Consider the following 20,991-nt stretch of genomic DNA (forward strand, 5'->3'; position numbering starts at 1 on the left):
CCAAATGGGAGAAATTGGCCAAAGCAGAGCGGGTACAGGCCCTACGCAAGTCCAAAATCCAGCAGGACAGTCAAATCTGAAAGCTCCAAAATGATCTCCTTAGACTCCATGTCTCACATCCAGGTCACACTGTTGTAAGTGGTGGGTTTCCATGGTCTTGGGCAGCTCCAACCCTGTGGCTTTGCAGGCTACAGCCCTCCTCCTGACTGCTTTCATGGGCTGGCATTTAGTGTCTGTGGCTTTTCTAGGTGCATGATGCAAGCTGTCAGTAGGTCCACCATTCTGGGGTCTAGAGAATGGTGGCCCTTTTCTCACAGCTCCACTAGGCAGTGCTCCAGTAGGTACTCTGTGTAGGGTCTAGCACTGTACATTTCCCTTCCTCACCGCCCTAGTAGAGGTTGTCCATGAGGGCTCTGCCCCTGCAGCACACCTCTGCCTGGACATCAAGGCATTTCTATACATCCTCTGAAATCTAAGTAGAGATTCCCAAACTTCAATTCTTGCCTTTGTGCACCCACAGCTTCAACACCACTTGGAAGCTGCCAAGGCTTGGGGCTTACACCCTTTGAAGCCACAGACTGAGTTATATCTTGGCCCCTTTTAGCTGTGGCTGAAGAAGCCAGGACACAGGCACCAAGTTCCTAGGCTGCACACAGCAGGGGCCTCTGGGTCTGACCCATGAAACTACTTTTTCCATTTAGGTCTCTGGGCCTGAGATGGGAGGGGCTTACTTGAAGGTCTCTGACATGCCCTAGAGACAGTTTCCCCATTGTCTTGGTGATTAACATTGGGCTTCTCATTACTTATGCACATTTCTTCAGCAGGCTTGGATTTCCCCCCAGAAAATGGGTTTTTCTTTTCTGTTGCATGGTCAGGCTGCACATTTTTCAGACTTTTATGCTCTGCTTCCTTTTGAACACTTTGCCATTTCTTCCACCAGATACTCTAAATGATCTTTCTCAAGCTGAAATTTTCACAAATCTCTAGGACATGGGCAAAATGCCACCAGTCTCTTTGCTAAAGCATAACAAGAGTCACCTTTGCTGCAGTTATCAACAAGTTCCTCATCTTCATCTCAGATCACCTCAGCCCAGACTTCATTGTCCATATCACAAGCAACATTTTTGTCAAAACCATTCAACCAGTCTCTAGGATGTCCCAAAGTTTCCCACATTTCCTTGTCTTCTTCTGAGCCCTCCAAACTGTTCCAACCTCTGCTTGTTACCCAGTTCCAAAGTCGCTTCCACATTTTCGGGTATTTTTACAGCAGCACTCTACTCCATTGGTACCAATTTACTGTATTAGTCCATTCTCATGCTGCTAATAAAGACATACCTAGTCTGGGTAATTTATAAAGGAAAGAGGTTTAGTGGACTCACAGTTCCACATGGCTGGGGAGGCCTCACAATCATGGCAGAAGACAAGGAGGAGCAAAGTGACATCTTACATGGCAGCAGGCAAGAAGACATGTGCAGGGGAACTACCCTTTATAAAACCATCAGATCTCATGAGACTTACTCACTATCACGAGAACAGCATGGCAAAAACTCACCCCCATGATTCAATTTCCTCCCACTGAGTCCCTCCCATGACATGTGTGGATGATTACGATTCAAAGTGAGATTTGGTTGGGGACACAGAGCCAAACCTTATCAATAATGAAAAAAATGTAATGAAGAAATTACACATTTCAAAAATGTGAGCTACTTTTTAAGTTATCCTCAGTACACATCTTTTATTTCTATAAAGTATTTAAAGCAAATACTTTGTATGTAAAACTGCATTCCATGGAAGATATGTGATTGATTGCCAGGCAAGTGATAAAGACTAGCTTTGACATGGTCTTTTTATTTTTTCATACATGAGAGAACCCTATGTTTGAACTCACTAGTTCAGAGTCCACCTTGTCAGCTAACAATTGGTGATTAGAAGAGACTTAATCCCAATGTAACTCCCAGAGGTATGCTGGCAAAAAGAAAACACTGGTGATTCTGCACTTCCTTCACATAAAAATCTATTCTGAAGAGGTTATTATAAGTCTTTTTTCATCCCCTGTATCTTTGAAGAAGTTAGGAATGGTAACTATTACCTTTTTGATTATGAATTTACAAATAAATACTAAGTGGAAAGTGTTCATTTTCCTGGCTCAGTTATGTATAGACAAGGCATATCTTTTTACACTGGTCTACACAAAGCCTAGGTCTCTTTTCTAAGATGTTGGAAAATCAAGTGAAAAACGATTTTAATAGTTCCTGTTCTAATTTTCTCTAAATCTTCTTTCTTTCTTTCTGAAAACATTGAAAGCTAATAAGAAGACATAAAGAGTTTACCTTAGTTTCAGAAAAAGTAAATTCACATGCAATTTATTAGGCATCTACAATCCATTTTAATGATACCTACATTGGCCAATGCCACCTCCTAACAATGAAATTATCCAAAATTTCTGTGTCCTCTATGTCAAAAAGATAAACTCAAACAACCTGTTTAGGGCAAACATACAATTTCCTTACAAACATATAACTATGGAAACAAACAGAAAGTCATTGGAAGGAAAAATGATTGATAGTGCTCAGTATACTGGAGCATGACAGCCTGGTTATCCTGGCTCCACTGTCGGATGTCTAGGATGGCTAACTTCATTCAGAACCTGATGCCCTCTTTTGAGAGAAGAACATCTCAGACAGACCCTTGCAGCCAGTGTCTTTCACTGTAAGTCTCAGGATAACCACCAACCCAATTTGACTTATGTCTGGCCTCCAGCACGTTCTTTCTGCTGTCAGTTTCCTTGACATTCCACAAGTGGAACCAGAATTCAGATTTGTTTCATTTAGATCAAAGGTCAGCAAACTTTTTCTGTAAAAGTCCAGATAATGGGGCCGGGTGCGGTGGCTCACGCCTGTAATCCCAACACTTTGGGAGGCCGAGGCAGGTGGATCACGAGGTCAGGAGATGGAGACTATCCTGGTTAACATGGTGAAACTCTGTCTCTACTAAAAATACAAAAAAATTAGCTGGGAGTGGTGCCAGGCACCTGCAGTCCCAGCTACTCGGGAGGCTGAGTCAGGAGAATGGTGTGAACCTGGGAGGCGGTGCTTGCAGTGAGCAGAGATCATGCCACTGCACTCCAGTCTGGGTGACACAGTGAGATTTCCATCTCAAAAAAAAAAAAGAAAAAACAAAAAAAAAGTCCAGATAATGAATTTTTTAAGCTTTGTGGGCAAAGAGGCAAAATTATGGAAATTACATAAATGTTACATAATCAGAGAGAAAACAAATTTCCACATACTTTTTAACTGATGAAGTTCAAATATAATAACAATTATAATTGAGTACTACAGCATTCAAGTTATTTTGAGTACTACAAAATATGTATTTTTTTAACTTTTTTACTTTGTACCCAAATGAGCTGAAATAATTTTAATACAAGTCTAATAATGAGAAGAATGGAGTTCTCTCTTCTGGGAGTTGCAGGTTTGCTTAACTGAAATTCATAGTGTTTTTTCTTATCAAAATCAGTTACAAATATCATCTGTTAATGCTATCCATAATGAACTTTTATGTGTTTCATATTCCAAAACATCTTTTAGCACAGATGGCACTGCCAAATACTGTTATCAATCCACTAGCATATGATTATAATCATAATTAAAACTTGAAATACATTAACACACTCCTATTAGATTCTTTTGATATTTCGCTTTTAGCACGTCACTACATTTTGGATGAATAAGTTCTAATTGAAGGTTAGGTGAAAGCTTCTCAATGTCTTAGTGAAATATATTTTGAAATATGAAATTTCCTTTTCATTTGCATCAAGGTCTAAAGAGTTCTGCTGAAACTGTAGTTTGAGTTCAAAGAACATATCCACTAAATATTCATATAAGGATGAAAATCTTGACTGTTGCTTTAACTTTTGCCAACACGTGGTTCAAAATTGTCATTGAAAAATATTTGTTGCAAAAATGACTTCATTGCAGTATCATTCACATATAAACTCTAAATTCCCTTGCAATTTTAGATTGAATTAAGTAATCAAGTCTGCAGTAACAGAAAATTTCCAAAGCTGTTTAGTATTAAATAATACTGATTTTGGGCAATTATTCATGTTCAAGACAATGTCAAAAGCTTAGTAAAATTGTCCAAATAAGTCATTTTCTACTCTACACTTTTTTTTTTCCCATCATTAATTATAACACATCTTAGCAGATACCACTTCAGATTTTACTGAATTGTTGCTTTCTCATTTTTGGGGGGGAAAATACTCTCTCCTGTAATTATTCCACATGAACTATTCATATACACTAATTCTTCAGTCATCTCAAACTTGGCATTAATTCCTCAAGTGAAAAATAACTCAGCACTATTGGTAACCCCTGTTAACTTACCAAGAGCCAAAAATAACCACTAAACACAATTTGCTTTGTTTATTAATTGACTATTGACATTGCTCCCAATGTCCTCAACTCTTTGAACTGTTATTCTGATTAAAAGGCTAATAATCTTCAGTAGAGTTTTCTCTAGGCAGATATTAACTATAGCTGCAATCAAATGTGATTTAATTAATTCACCATTTGTAAATGAATTTCCTTGCTTAACAAATGAGCAATGTAGACATGTACTTTGGTCACAGTCTGATTTTCATTTTTTATTTTTGTGAAGAAATTCTGCTGTGACAAAATAGTCCATGTTACATTTTTTTATTATTACCTTTTCTGTGAGTTGGGAGAATACTGTAGTGCATGCATAGTTTTTGGTGACGCTGATGTATGTTGCATTTTATCACAGCTATAGTGTCACTGCATAATAAATATAACCCTTCACAATTGAATTCAATAATAAAATAACCTACATTCCATTGTGCCTCAGAGGTGCAACTTTCAGAGCCCCATTTTCTCTTCTTCTTTTGACATAATAAATACCTATTGATAATTTATAAAAATTACGTTATGGTGGAGCAATATGCATGACATACTGAAATACTGCTGAGTTACATTTGAAATATTGTTGAGTTACAATTGCATCACTGTGATCTGTAGTACATTGAGCAGGAGTGTGAAGTCATGAGAGTGTCACATATGGTTTCTGTTGTCATTACTTAACTTTGCCAGTATAGCACAAAAGCAATGGTATATAGTATATGAACAAATGAGTGTGGCTGTGTTCCAATATTATTTTATCTATAGATAATGAAATTTGAATTTCATATCATTTTCAAGTGTCACCAGATACTATCTTTTTGAGTTAATTTCAACCACTTAAAAATGTTGAAAAAAAAAAACCAGCTGGGTGCATTGGCTCATGCCTGTAATCCCAGCACTTTGGGAGGCTGAGGTGGGCAGATCACAAGATCAGGAATTTGAGACTGGCCTGGCCAATATGGTGAAAGCCTGTCTCCACTTAGCCAGGCATGGTTGTGGGTGCCTGTATTCCCAGTTTCTCGGAAGGCTGAGGCAGGAGAATTGCTTGAACCCGGGAAGTGGAGGTTGCAGTGAGCCGAGATTACACCATTGCACTCCAGCCTTGGCAACAGAGAAGACTCTGTCTCAAAAAAAAAAAAAAAAAAGTTAAAAACCATTCTTAGCTCATGGATGTACAGAAAGAGGCAAAGGGCCAGGGCCAGGTTTAATCCATGGGTCACAGTTTGCAATCCTATTTAGATCAAAAGTTTCACATTGCTGCCATTTCTATTTTCATTCATTAAAAAGGAGGAGGAGGAGAAAGAGAGGAGGAGGGAAAAGAGGAGGAAAAGAAGGATGATTTTTAAATGTCTGAGCTACTTAATCTTACTCCTGTCCATGTTGTGGAGAGAAGGAGAGATAGAGGAGGAGAGAAAGGAGTAAGGGGAAGATTAGGTATTTATGTACATCTCACTAAAGCCAGCTCCTTGTGGTCATAGTTCACTTTCTATCTCTAGAATCACACTTGAGCCCTTTGTGACTCTAGTTTTATACTGAGAATATGAAATAACTCACTTCTACAGTCCCAAAGTCATATTTAGAATAAATGTTTTAGGATTATTAGTCATACAAATATTTACTGACTTGTTCTCCATACCTCAATATAAACCATAAAATGAAGCAGCGAAATGTTCATAAATTTTCAAATGTCTGGGTTGTTCATTCTTATCCATGTCCACGTTGTGGGTATACATTTTTGAACATGTGTTATATATAAACTGTAGCTCTCTCCATCTCTACGTCTGCTCTCAAACACATCCTTAAGAAGGAGAAATCATATGGAATTTGATTGAAATACTACTTTGCAGGAAGGGAAACTAAGACTAAGCAATTTATATTTAGTATGATGTCTTTTATAATGACACCACACTCAATGGGGCATAAAAGAAAAAAAAAAGCTTCTTAGAAGAATAATGGTGGAGTCTATTGCCCTAAAAAGGACAGGACAAAATAAAGCTAAATAACCATAGCCTTTCATTTCACATATGCATATGTGTGTGTGTGTGTGTGTGTATCTGTTGTGAGATATATATATATATATATATATATATATATCTGTTGAGAGAGAGAGAGATATATCTGTTGTGAGATATATATATATATATCTTGTGAGATATATATATATATCTTGTGAGATATGTATATATCTGATGTGAGATATGTATATATCTGATGTGAGATATATATATATCTGTTGTGAGATATACATATATATCTGTTGTGAGATATACATATATATATCTGTTGTGAGAGAGATATATATATCTGTTGTGAGACATATATATCTATTGTGAGACTATATATATATCTGTTGTGAGATATATATATATATGTTGTGAGATATATGTATGTATCTGTTGTGGGATATATATATGTATCTGTTGTGGGATATATATATATCTGTTGTGAGACATATATATACACACACACATTTGCTTTGTGAGATTTTGTTTTATAATCCTAGTGACCACTTTGATGAAGATTAACTGTCAGATGATCTAGAGTGAAAAAAAGCAAGTTTTCTTTTGGAGGATTTACTGAACCTGAACTGAAACTCTTACCTACTTATAATCATGTAATTAGAATGCATTCCATCTTCCTGAACAAATGAGATTGTTATAAACATTTGAACAAAGTCAGAGGTGTCATTTGAGTTGGTAGGCATGGAATAGACCAAAAAGGGAAACTTCTAACTGCTGAGGAAAGTGATTAGATTTCCGAAAAGGGGGTAAAGGATTGAAATAAGAAACATGAAAAAGGACTTCTTTAGGAAAATGTGATTTTTCAAATTAAAGAGGGAAGTTGTGAAGGAGGATATTTTGCGAGGATGTCTAAGTGTGGAAATATAAAGAAGTAACTACATTAACTACACTGAAAACAGTTCCAATTTCCTTCTTTCTTGTTGTATTACCACCTAGAAATTTGTCCATCTCCTTATGACCTTTGCATATCAACATGTTTAATTTGGTGGAGGCTGATAATTGAAGGTGGTGGAGGTTAGGAGGATACACTGAGAAATGGACAGAAGAGACAATAGGGTATCCTTTCAGTGGAGTATGGGGTGATTTTAGACCTTTTGGGGAATAATCCAATTTAAAAGTATACTAAGATATTTTGCTACTCAATAGGGGTAGGAAACTGATCACTTATAGGAAACTACAGGTCATTCAGATGAATCTTTTCCATAACTATGCAAATGAAATTGATCCTTTAGAAATGCAATCAGTTTAAAAGTTTATATTATATTTCATAGTCTCAAAGGGTGATTCACAGTCCACATGTGACCCAGAGATTCATTCCAGAGTCCTAAAAGGTCAAAACTATTTACATAATAATACTATGATATATCTGCCTTTTTCACTTTTATTCTTTCACAAGTTTACAGTGGAGTTGTCCAGCTACAGACATATGATATCACCACAGATGACTGCCAAGGCAAATATGAGATTCCAGATGTTTTCTATTAAGCCAGACATTAAGGAGACTTGCAAAAATGTAAAACAGTGCCACCCTTCTCACTAGATTTGTGTCAGTTTTAGAAAATATGACCAATTTTCATAAATATATTACTTAAATTATAATATAAAGTACTATCTGCCACCTCAAGATTATATTGTCATTATATTTCTTCTAGTATTTCAGTGTTTCAATTTTCTATTATGAATTTTTAGTACATTTGGAATTTACTCTGCCATGTGCATGAGGTAGGGATCTAACTTTTTTTTTCAAGCCATTAGCCAGCTCGTTTACTAAATAATCTTTTCTTTCTCAATAATTGTAAATGGCATCTCTGTCATATATAAGAGTCTTTTATATACTTATATGTTTCTGGATCTTCTAGTGTATTACATTAATTTGCCTCTATCCTAATACCAGTAATAAACTTTAAAAATTATTAAGATTGGCCAAGTGCAGTGACTCAAACCTGTAATCCCAGCACTTTGGGAGACCAAGGTGGGCAGATCATGAGGTCAGGAGATTGAGAGCATCCTGGCTAACATGGTGAAACCCCATCTCTACTAAAAATACAATAAAAAAAAAAAAAATTAGCCGGGCGTGGTGGCGGGCGCCTGTAGTCCTAGCTACTTGGGAGGCTGAGGTGGGAGAATGGTGAACCCGGGAGGTGGAGCTTGCAGTGAGCCTAGATAGTGCCACTGCACTCCAACCTGGGTGACTGAGCAAGACTCTGTCTCAGAAAAAATAAAAATAAAAATAAGATTGTATAATATATTTTAATGTATAGTACAGCAAGGAAACCCTCACTATTCTTTTTCCCATTTCTTTCCCAAAAAACATTCCTCTTAAAGAAAGCAAATATGTTCAAAAAATTGCAAGTAAATATATGAATTATGTGTAAGCTGTTAGCAAAGCATTGAATACTCTTTAGATGGAGTTGAAACTCAGTCTACTAAAACCCCAAAACCCATAATGAGCAACTACTATGTGCCACGTAAGTGCTTTTTAAAGCTTTAACAAGTGCTTTTTATTAACATATATGTTGGTTTTGGTATAACTAATTTTTGTTAGCATCTCAACTCATGTTTTAGTCTTGCATGGAATATAAGATATCCAAAAAGTATTAATGTATCATTTCAAAATTTATCTATATTTAATTTTTCCCAAATCACAAGCCACTATTTTTATAGTTAACTTTTAGTTTGAAAAGAACAAGAGGTCTAATATATTTTTCATTTTCAGCAAGATTGCTTTCTGGTGTGCTAATTATAGCAATTATTGTTGTTCAAAAACAAAGTACCACAATTTTCTCTGTTCCATTTTGGGCGATTAGGTTGTCAGGATTATGTAGAAACTTGGAAGTTTCCTCACCTATTCCTTTGTAACAGCAGTGAAGAATGGCTTGATAAGAGACAACACAAATTGGCAATGTCATAAAAGATTTCATTCTCTAAAATCGTATGTTAATTTTTTGTATAAAAGGTGATACATATTAACAAATAACTACCTTAGGTGTAAACAAATACAGAAAAGCAGCAACAGTAATAGCTGTACCATTTTAGGAACATTTGAATGACTATTCTCTAGTTCCCTGTCATTCAAATTATTCATTCATTTATTTGTACTAAATATTTTGTTAATGTCTCTTTTAAAAGATTTCAATGGTTTTTCTCTTCTTTTGAGTTTAATTTATGTAGTATGAAGCTACATATATAATGTCTATATGTTTCTTTATACAGATGTTTCTTTTCTCAGTTCTTCAGGCTTTCTATATAAAATGTCTGAGCATAGCTAAGTTATTCTACATTTTACTGCCTTTGAAATTCCAAGAAAGGTTTCCTGTATTCTGTTGGTCCTTTTTCAGTTTCTTTCTGTTCTTTTTCCCCTCAGATTCTCCTGGGCAGTAATATCAAATAACCATGAAGACATCTGATATTTCCAGAGAGAGGATTTTCTTGTTGGGGCGGGGGCGGGGGGGAAACAACAAAAAACCTTTTTGGAAACAGGAAATCATTTTAAGTTGACCACATTTAGCGTTCCAAAGCTAGAAGCTTTGGAAAGTTTTATTTTATTGCTTTTTGATGTCAGCCTAATGTAGGGTTCCATACTTAGTCTGGATGTCTTTCTTAGAATTACTTTAGAAAGCAATGCATAAAAACGTCCTGCAGAATGCAGCCTTATGTATGCACCAATAGTTCTACCCACCTGTCGATCTAGTTCCTCCTAAATAAGCTTTGTATGTAAAACAAGAGTTATATATTGCAAACAAATTCAATGAGTGATAATAAGCAATGATTTATAGTATAAGATGAAGGAAACTATACTGATACTCTGTGATAATTATTTTAATATATATTTGGATTTATGGGCTTGCTTCTAGATATGTAAATTACTTCTATGAATTATAAAATGTTTAGAAGACAAGAAACATAACACAATTGTAATATATTATTTTAGTTTATATAGAGACAATTGACATTACTTTGACCCAAGTTATCCATGTTTAAGTCATAGAATCCATAGAAAACGGATTGAAATACAATTAAAGAGAGATAGATAACATTCCCTCTGTATTTTGTTTGCTTCTCTCTACTCAAAATGTGAAATCTAAGACAACAGAGAAGAAAATTAGTAAATCACCCTTTTTCCAATTTTTAAATTTTTGGTTGCAATGGGCAGAACTTGTAGAGAAAGTTGAAACACAGGCTAAGTGCTCATCATTTTTGGAAGATCTTTTTAATGCATTCTAGGATCACTTAAGTTCCTTTTGCATGACCATATTGGGAACTAAACGAAAACCAAAGACACATCAGCATTTATTTCCTATATGTATCATGTATACATGAGGCAGATAAAGAATTACCATCTCCTCTGGTGAACTGAATTTGTACCTGCCTAAGACAGAATGAATGACTCTACAATAAAACACTTGAGCATCCTGGCATCAATAACAGTCAAGAGAGCTCACCCAATGGGAAAGTGGAGTCCAGCACACTGTAATCTGCTTCCAGCCATGAAAGGCACTGAAGAGAACATCAGGCGCTGTGTTATTACATAGGTCAAATTCCCAGTGCTATGGGGAGCTCTGAACACAGTGGTTGTCTGGAGGAGCTCCAGGGGAAGTGACTCTCCTTACCCCATTGTATGTTCTTGTCACAGAAATCCCATCTGTAGTATTCATTATTGTATCCACAGTGTGTACAACATTGTGATGTCCAATGAATTGAGAATATAATAAATGTTATAAACTGACCCATACTGATAATCACACTGAGCATTCCAGTCTCAAAGAGACCCAGGGTCAAACTGAAGATTTTAAAGGGCTCTACTGGGAGATGACCATCACAGGAGCTATGCCTGGCAAGAATCCACTAGTAACCACAAGTCACTGAGTACAGAGGGAAGTATGAGAGACAGCAGAAGGAGACCTGCCTTGACTTGCATCTTTTGCTAACCGAAATTGCCTTTGAAAGCATAAACCCCAAAGCATAGTTCTCTGCTCTCTGCTGTGTTGGAAAGTTTTTAAGTGACAGATTTGGAATTGAAGGGACAAAGGGAAAAGTATAGAAAAAGCAGATGACTCATGTGTACCACTCAATTTAGAGCAATGTAGCATGCACCTTTTGTGAATTCACTACGAGTTTGGCAAAGTTGTTAATCCACATCTCTTTGTGCCTCAGTTTCACACATCTGTAACTTCAATTGTCAGCTCTCTGAGGTTTGCTGGGAAGGACTGACTTAACCCACATAAACCTAGGTTATACCAGAACCAATGATTCCATAATTGAAGAAATTTTTAAGATCAATACATTGCTCTGGGTTAATTACACAAGGACATGCCTAAACACGGTTCAGAGTATCCATTTCATATATTTTTCCTGAAGCATTCCCTGGCTAGAAACTATATTCATGTTCATTTTTCTCCAGTTCATTTCCTCACACTAGGTACCTCCATTCAAAAAAGATCCATCTATGTAAAGGTCATTTTCATTATATTACAGTGAAATTCATTCCAGGAATAGCCGGTATTCACAGGTGTTGCAGGTGGATTTCCTGCCGAGGAGTCATATTCTCCTAAAAGGAGGTTACCAGTTTCAAGGAAAGCAAGCTCTGCTAGCTAAATTGACAAGTCCTGAAATGGGTATTGTCAGGTGAAATAGTCTTCTTCATCCTAAACCACTGTTTACCAAAGGATGTGGACTGCCGATTGAAAATTACAGCCTCAGAGTTTCCTTAGACTATGCTAGAGGCAGCTTTTCCAAGTTCAGTGTTCTCAGTGTGCCAGCTTAACCTCTTAAATTCATACTCTGTGCTAAGTGAGAGTCCCGTGTAAATACTCTTGGCTACTCTTTTTTTTTCTTTTTTTCCTGTAGAATCCACATCTTTACACTTAAAAATGAGTTTTCTGGGATTGCGAACTGCTCGATCATTGGAAATGTGTTCACAGAACTAATCAAATAAAAAAAATGGTTGCTGTAATAAATTTAATATAAAACCTTGAGACTGTGTCTGATTTCTTGCAAATGAACTGAGGTGGATAACAACGTCAACCTCTGTATACTGAGATTTCTTGCTACTGCCAGGAAAGTGATGTCTTTCCTTAGCCAAAATTCTATTTTACTTATTAATGAAAATTCTGGAAGATATAGAAAATTAGAATGAAAAAGGAAACATTCATAATCTTATATTCACAGTCAACTATATTGATATGTTTATATTTGTCTGTCTAGCAAAATCCATTTTCTATATATGTGTTCTGTGTTCTCTGCAGTTATATTGTCAAGCTAATACTTATGGAGCATTTGTTAGCCATAATCCCTAGATTTTCCACTTATTACTTTGTTTTGTCCTCACCCAAATCCTATTAATTAGTTTTATATTTTATGGATAAGGAAACCAAAGTTCAGATAAGTCCAGTGAAAGCCCCTTACCACAAAGTTAGTAATGGAAGGATTGAGATTCACATCCATGTCTGTCTGGGTTCAATAACCATCTGTTAGCTCTTACTTTGTGTTGCTAATAGTGTAAGGAATGTGTCAAACACAAAAATGTTTGAGAATGGATCATCCCCAACAATAATCACTTTTTTAAGAGCAAAAATACTGAGTTGCATTCCTTGAAAAATGTTAATGTGTGCATTTATGGTTATATTCAACAAGGCTAGAGACCACTGAGACCTAAATATCTTTCTAAAGCAAATGTTGCCTTTCATAGTCAGAGATATTTGGCAACCCTAACAGAGTCACATGTGTTCATTTCTTCCATGTGCAGAAGCAAACAGATGTGTATACACTGCAAAGCACAAAGGAGCTTGTCCTGGAGACTGTTTTGTCCCAAACGTGATATTCAAGTCCTCTGGGGAAGTATTACGTCATTGGCATTGTATGCAGTTCTAGCAAGACCTCAAGGGGTTTTAGTAGTTTTGGTAAAAAACATATGGATGATTATTAGGAAACAGCATAAAGCCCAAATATACTTACTTTGACTTAAAAATAATTGGAATAATTGGATTCAGATTTTCCCGATGACAAGGGTGATTATATACAGTTTAGCTTGAGCTGAGGAGTTAGGTGACACATGTTGAAAATCACACCTGTATCAGCACCTGTTCTATGCCTTTCTTCCTCTGAAAAGTCGGGATAATAACACTTTTGAGCACTATTATGAGAGAGAGAGTGCATAATCCATGTAAAGTACTCAGGACTGGGCCTGACTCAGAGTTTGCATTTAAGAAATGCTAGCAATTCAACACTAGAACAGATTAGTTAATGGAATCCTTACCTTAAGCATATTTTTTCTTTCTTTTTAATGGATTTTGTATAGTGTAGTATTTCTTTTCATCTTTCAGTGTATGACTTAAAACTCTAGAAAAAAAGCTCGAGACATACATAATTTTAAAACATTGTTTGTAGACTTTCATCTCATTTTTCTTTATACCAGACTTAAGTCTTCATGATTTGATTCAACATTAAGAGCTCTCACGCTCTTTTCTCTTTTGCATCAGTTGCCCAAGTCATTTAAAATACTGATCATATACCTTTATTCTGTTGATTAGCTTTGTATCTCTCTGATCTTATAGTATCAAGTCTTTTTTTCTCTGTGTTTTTAATACTTTATAGAGAAAACTCCAAATCACAGTGTTTAAAACTGCAAAACAAAAGTGATTAGACACAGAAAAAACGAGTAAGCCAAATGAGCATTAGAGAATCAGAAAAGAAGCCTGTACGCCTTCATATTGCCCCTTAGTTGGTATGTGACCTTGGGCAAATCACTCCTGATTTCCTGGTTCAGCTTTCTTGTCTGTAAAATGGAGATTATAATATCTGTCAGGCCTTTCTCAAAGGATATTGTGAAACAAGATAGCAAATGTAAAAACCCTCTGTGTACTCTATAGATTGAGGGCATGAAAGCTTGTTTATTTAAGCTGTGGGATATGCGAAAGCTCTATGTGCAAAAGTGCACATGACGTTGTATGGGCTCCTGATGCAGGCACTGTGCTATGATCTGGGGTTTTGCCAACATGGTAGCAGCTTTCCAGGAAAGGGAGTTTGCAACTCTAAGTAGAATCTGATGAGAGCCAAATAGGTGATCTTGAGAGTGTGTACTCTAGGTGTCCAGGGAAGGAAAGGAGAACCGGGGACCAACTGAGCTCTTAGGAAACACCTACAAAAGAGGTGGGTTTCTGACCCTTGCAGTAAATATTGGATAGGATGGAAATAAACGGAGGACAGAGGAGGTGTTCCAGATGGGAGGAACAGCCAGATCAAATATATACAGTGGTGGAAGAGCACAATGGCTGAGCAATGGACTGATTTGAATGAGTCAGAACCTTCCTGTGGGGAAGTAATGAGAGATGAAACTGGCAAGGCTGAGAGAGGCTTAATGGGAGCCCAAGATAATGATGCACTTGGTTAACACATCACATTTGAAACGAAGGCCACTGAAGGGTTTCTGAATAGGAGAGTGACGTGGTAAAAATTGTGAACTCGAGCTTCAGACAAACCCATTTTTAATCCAAATTGGCCTTTTAGCCAATATTTTCTTAGGCAACACTTACTGGACACACATGGTACAGTGGAAAAAGTGTGAGACTCGGAGTCAACGGAGGATCTTTGGAATGTAAGGCCTCTTTTCTGGACCTACCTTTGGGCCAGCGTGGCAGGCAAAGCCATTGCCTCATATCCTGCTCTTTCCCAACTCTTCTGGAAACATTCCAGCCACATTCTTGCTTCATTGAATTTCTACCAGTGTTCTCCAGGTTAAGAGTACAAAAAAAGATTAAAAGATGTTTTCACTGAAAAGTCTTCAAAGAGATTTGAAACTGTCCTGCCTGGTATTAATTCTTTTTCTATTCCTTTATTGCTCAGTCTTGTTTTGTTGGTCATGCTGCCTTTCAGCATTGAGTGTGCTATTACATCACAATTAGAAGCATATGATTACATTTTAAATGACCATTTCCTGTCCAAATTCATCACGAAAATGGCCTTTAACGTTAGTAAATTCCAACCCACGTCTAATGTTATTTTAACATCAGATACGTTCTTACTATTTAGAATTGTCTTAAGCCACGCTTTTACATGGAGAGTTTGAAAATCTTTTTTTTTTATGTGCAGAAGCTCATGTTAATGATGTCTTTAGCCCTTTCTGGGCCAGAAATATTTGGTTTTAAAGGCATTGGTGGATTTCATATAGATTATTTAGGTTATGACATGCTAGCGATAAGATTTTTCTTTTAAGTAGGGAAAATAGATTCATTTTGCCCATCTGCTCTCTGTTTCTCAAAACTGAAAAGAGGACTAAACTTAAGTTTTTACATATTGCTTGATTTTTATCTTGACCTCTAGAGAGAGGCAGAAACTTGTCACTCCATATACACGTGGAGATTTGGAACCAGCATTTTAAAAATCGTGCTCCACATAACCTAATTAGTACACAAAGGACAAGTCTGCTATAACTGCTGAGCCAATAAACAGGACTGAGTAGAGTCTCCTAGCAAAATGATCAATATGGTATCCCCTTAAAGTATAAAATTGAATTGTTAGGAGCCTAAATCACTACAGTAGAGAATCAACCATCTCAGTTTCTATTTCTTTCTTTCTCATAGAGATTAAATGTAACTTTAGTTGAATTGTCTCCATTTCAAGAATGTATTATTTTTCACATTGTGAAATGATATAGATATTTTATGTCCCAAATAATCATGGACTGACTATGGATCAATGTGAGATAGTTGGAAAACAAGTAAACAATGGTGGAAATGCCTATGGTAATTTGAGTCTGGAAACCATGATAATATTGCCATCTGAGTTTTAAGTTGTTATAAATGAGAATGGATCTAGAACAGTGTTACTATGAATTTATTCCCCATGCCATAATCAGTAACATTTTATAGATAAAAAAAGATGTTTCAAAATGATCTTTTAGGGTAGTTACCTTGTAGTTTATTGTTCTTACAATAAAAATGCTCAGACCTTAAATTTTCTGAAACTGAACAACAAGATGGTCAACATGCGTTCCTCAATTTTCAACTAAATTGGTTATGCTCTGTTATGATATCTCTTTGGAGAATCATTCAGATAAACCCACTCTCTGTTTCAAATAAAAGTTTGAGGTAATTAAAAGAGATTTTTATAAAAACAACTTTAAGCCCTGTTAAGAAAATCAGGAATCATTACTGACATGAGATATTTAAAAAAACCTCATGACTCCTTACAAGAATAAAGATATCCCTTGCCACTTTTTGAAAGCCATACTTTAAATTGCATTTTCAAAGCCAGCACTTCCCCCAGATGATGAAATAAATTGAAAACGGAATGTTTTCAATCGAAGAAAGAATTCTCATGCTGGAAGGGAGAGGAAATGGAAAGATACCATTCTTAGGATTATACTTCATTCCAAGTACAGTTATCAAGTCTCACCTTTTAAACTCAAGAAGTCATTAATATTTGTACATGCCTATGACATAGTCTAATGATAAAAAAAAAGACATGGTCACTGGTTATATTCATATTTGGGGGGAAAAGTGACTGTGTATATTTGTACATACATAAAAGTATGAGAATGGATATGTAATAGCAGAGTGCATGTTAAGAACACAAAAATAAGGGTACATTTTACTACTGTCACAAGAGTGTACACATAAATTAAAAACTAGAGTCTATGAATTAAACCAGATAGTTCAAGAAAAGATAATATTGTATCATTTGGAAGAAGGATAGGGCCGGGGGTGTTGGTTTACACCTGTAATCCCAGCACTTTGGTAGGCTGAGGCCGTCAGATCTCCTGAGGTCAGAAGTTCGAGACCAGCCTGGTCAATATGGCAAAACTCTGCCTCTACTAAAAATACAAAAATTAGCCAGGCATGGTGGTGCACACCTGTAGTCCCAGCTATTTGGGAGGGAGGCTGAGGCATGAGAATTCCTTGAACCTGGGTGGTGAAGGCTGCAGTGGGCCAAGATGTCACCACTGCACTCCAGCCCGGGTGATAGGAAAGCGGTTTCGCAGAGAGGAAGGAAACAAATACCATTGTGTCATTTGCCTCTGTGTGACCCCTCGAGCCACTCTCCCTCATCTATCTGTCCTTGGCCTCAAAAATGGACCTGCATTGGTCACATCCACAGACCTCCCATGTCCTCTGGCTCTGTACTGTTTCATTTGAGGTTCTATTCACTTCTCCCTTTCCTCAACACTTTTGGATTAAGAGTGGTAACAGTTTACTACTGCTGGCCACGTGGTGATTCACTTCCTCTCCACTCAAACATTCATAATCTGTTACTTTTTAAATAAATACTCATCTAATTATTTCTATTCTGCTGGGACTTTGGCTGATACATTCATTGGTACTAGAAGTGGCCCCAGGAAACAGCTCTCTTGAAAGGAGATCGTAGGATTCATACATCATATCTTTGAGGAGTATAGAGATAATTTTTTGTTTGTTTGTTTGTTTGTTTTTGCTGTGGGTGGGAGGAATCAGATAGGGTATATGGCATATGAGAGCATCATAAATATTCAAGTTATCTCTGGTGGTTGCACATCGGATAATGTGCTAGCAGAGATCAAGTGGTTGTGGGGCTTAGCTGTTCTAACAATTAAGATTATTGAGTCACTTAATTTCTTGTTACAGTTCTACAAAATATACATAGGGAAAAAGAGAGTTATAACTATAAATGTGTAATTAAGAGTGTATACAGAGAGCCAGAGGGTTTCCTGAATAACTTAGGGTAAGCACTTCTCTCCTATAGTCACAGGACAGATGCAGCTGACAACCAAGCTCAGGGTATGATTGTAAATATTGCAAAGTTTTAGCACTAATTATAAACTTGACCTGCCAGGTCTCATGCTAAGTAAAAGGTAATTGTCAGGAATCAATGAAACTCTGCCTCAATGGGTGAGGACATTTTGGTAGATATAGATGAAGCTAAGAACTCTGACTCTCAAATTCCCATAAACTTTCCTTGTCTCACAACAAATATTGACTATTGTTTCAGACCCACCAGTAGGCCTGTGATAAAAGTTGGAGCCCAGTATAGATTGCACTGAGAGTACAAAGACTATTCACAAAAGGAGGAATGAATATTCTAGTCATCCCAGTAGACAAAAACCTCTCATCCAGCAGAAGTACTTCCAGATGCTAAGAGAGCTTGGAATTGGATGGTGGAAGCAGGCAGTTATGATCATCGATTTATGCTAGTGGCCACCTACAGAGGGAGAATTTAGAGGTTATATTTTATGATACTTCATTATTTTTTTCTTCCCTTTCCCTTGTATAGCAGGCAAGGCCTGCTGGTTCATGCCTGTAGTCTCAGCACTTTGGCCAAGGTGGGACAATAGATTAAGGCCAAGTGTCCAAGATCAATTTGAGCAACATAGCAAGATCACATATCTACAGAAAATAATAATAAAAATTTAGCTGGACATAGTGGCATGCATCTGTAGTCCTAGCTTCTCAGGAGACTGAGGCAGTGTCATCTTTTGAGCCCCAGGGATCAGGGTTGCAGTGAGCCATGATCGTGCCACTGTACCCCCACCTGGGTGATAAGCAGGAGTTGAGCAAGACCTTGACTCTTAAAAAAAAAAAAAAAAAAAAAAGGAAGAATTAGAAGAGTTAACTTTTTAGGCTTCAGGAGGTAATATGATTGAATTGATATTATCCTATAGTGATATGATAGTTGATGAGACTTTGTTTCTTCTGTAGTTGCAGGTGTAGGCTTTCCATCCAGGCAGTCACATTATTGAGCAGAAAGCGCTGACTGTCTTGTAATACAACAAAAAGCCTCCTTTCTGACTTCAGTCAAGGAGGAGCCTAGTAGGAGGCAGGAAGTAGGGAAGAGAGTGACATCAGGGACTTATTCCTAGGACTGGCTGTGCCCTCAATGAGAAATTCCTGCACCTCTCCAGGTGGCCTTCTGCTCTCACCTTTTTCCTAGCGAGTTCCTCCTCTCACCCCTCTGGCCATGGGATGGGAGAGGAGAGTGAGAGCTCTATTGATGCTAGTGCTGGGTCCCTGCATGATCTGAGTTGTTTCTTAAACTGTATTCACATCTCAGTCATTAGTCCCTTTGTAAACAAACCCTTCTTAAATTATTCTGATGTGAATGGGCCATCTGTTTCCTGTGAGGAAGGTTTCTGAATGACACTTAGATGTCTGATAACAAATATGCCAAAACCAACTTTAGAATAAGGAGAAGCAATCTTGGCAAGCTTCACTGTTTAAAAAAAAAAAAAAAAAGAGGTCACTAAGATTTTTCCTCTATTGTGTATCTTTTATGAAAAAGATATCACTGGGTCATCTCAGAGGACATATCCAACTATTTCTGAAATGATGCTGAGCTACTGCTGACATTATCCATGAAGCGTGCTAAATGTCCCAGTCATGGAAAAACTGGGATCTAGGGCAACACTTTGGAGAAAGACACAATGTCTTAAACTGCTTTGCTTCCTGTATATCTAACAATAAATCCCCATTTAGCAAAGCAATCTCTTTGTGAAAAAGGTTGAAATAAAATTTTTCTCAAGTAATATAAAATTTCCACAATAATCCTTTAAATGCCCCCTCTTTTCATTTATATCCTCAGTCAAAATAAGCATGACTGTATTGTGTAAATCATGTGCTTTGAGAATTTTCAAGTTGCCGGGGTGGATTTTCACTGATCCATTCAATCTTTCTCACTTATTTCTCTCTGGTGACTAATGACAGGTTATCAGAGAAGGCAACTCATCAGTAATTACATTTTCTATCTGGTCACCAATCTACTAATGGGGTTAAGCTAATAAACTCTACCAAACTGTGGAAACACATTCCTAGTAATTAAAATCCATTAGGTTTGCTGGCTTCTACATAAGAACCTAAAACAAACAAAATGAAACCAAACAAAAATAACAACATTGTCTCATGCCAGAATTAGTTATTATTATTCTTTTTTTGTAGGTGATGATTTTACCTGACACGTTTATTAATTCTGTCAATATTTGAATACCAATTGTTAGTTTAGGTACTGGCGATTAAAAAAAAAAATAAAGGCAAAGCCAAATAATACATGAATTCTTTTGAAGAGTTTCTAGTCTGGTTGAGAAGAAGCAATTATGAAACAATGGGATTAATACTATGGGAAAGATAAGATAATACCATGGACACACACAGGAGGGACAGTTATGTCAGGTGGGAGATGGTACAGAAAATCTTTTTCGGGGCATCACATAGAAGAAAGGTTTTGAAGGATAAATAGAATTAGATAGACCAAGAAAGGGAACAAAGACATTCCTAGAAGAGGGACAAACACATACAAAGGTCCATATGTGAAGATCTCAAACAGCACAATGTGTTCACATCATCATGGTACCTCACATCTGGAGAAAAAGGTGAGTATGGGAAGACGACCAGTCACAAAGCAAGAGAAGCAGGAAGGAATCAGATCACAAAGCGTGGATCAGGCTAAGAAGTTTACAGAAGGTCGTAAGGATTATGTCATTTGTAATACTATTCATTGTAAGGATCAGATTATCTTATGGTAAATGGCTTAAAAATAAGGGAACATACTGGTTGTATAACTAAATCAAGGAACTCACTGTGACTTCCTGA

At 36.8% G+C, this 20,991-nt stretch overlaps 1 long non-coding RNA gene across 2 annotated transcripts in view; it reads left to right on the top strand.

Annotated features, from left to right (window-relative positions):
- LOC144340714 (uncharacterized) overlaps positions 1-20,991 on the top strand; it is a 74,761-nt gene that overhangs the window by 25,435 nt on the left and 28,335 nt on the right. Inside the window, exon 3 of one of the 2 annotated variants that reach the window (XR_013416984.1) lies at positions 9,804-12,414. The exons of the other annotated variant lie outside the window; for it this stretch is intronic. This is a non-coding gene — a long non-coding RNA (uncharacterized LOC144340714). Of the gene's footprint in view, positions 1-9,803; positions 12,415-20,991 lie in introns of those variants that run through there. 2 annotated transcript variants of the gene reach the window in all.

This window comes from Macaca mulatta, chromosome 4 (genome assembly GCF_049350105.2).
Source record: "Macaca mulatta isolate MMU2019108-1 chromosome 4, T2T-MMU8v2.0, whole genome shotgun sequence".
Taxonomy (NCBI): domain Eukaryota; kingdom Metazoa; phylum Chordata; class Mammalia; order Primates; family Cercopithecidae; genus Macaca; species Macaca mulatta.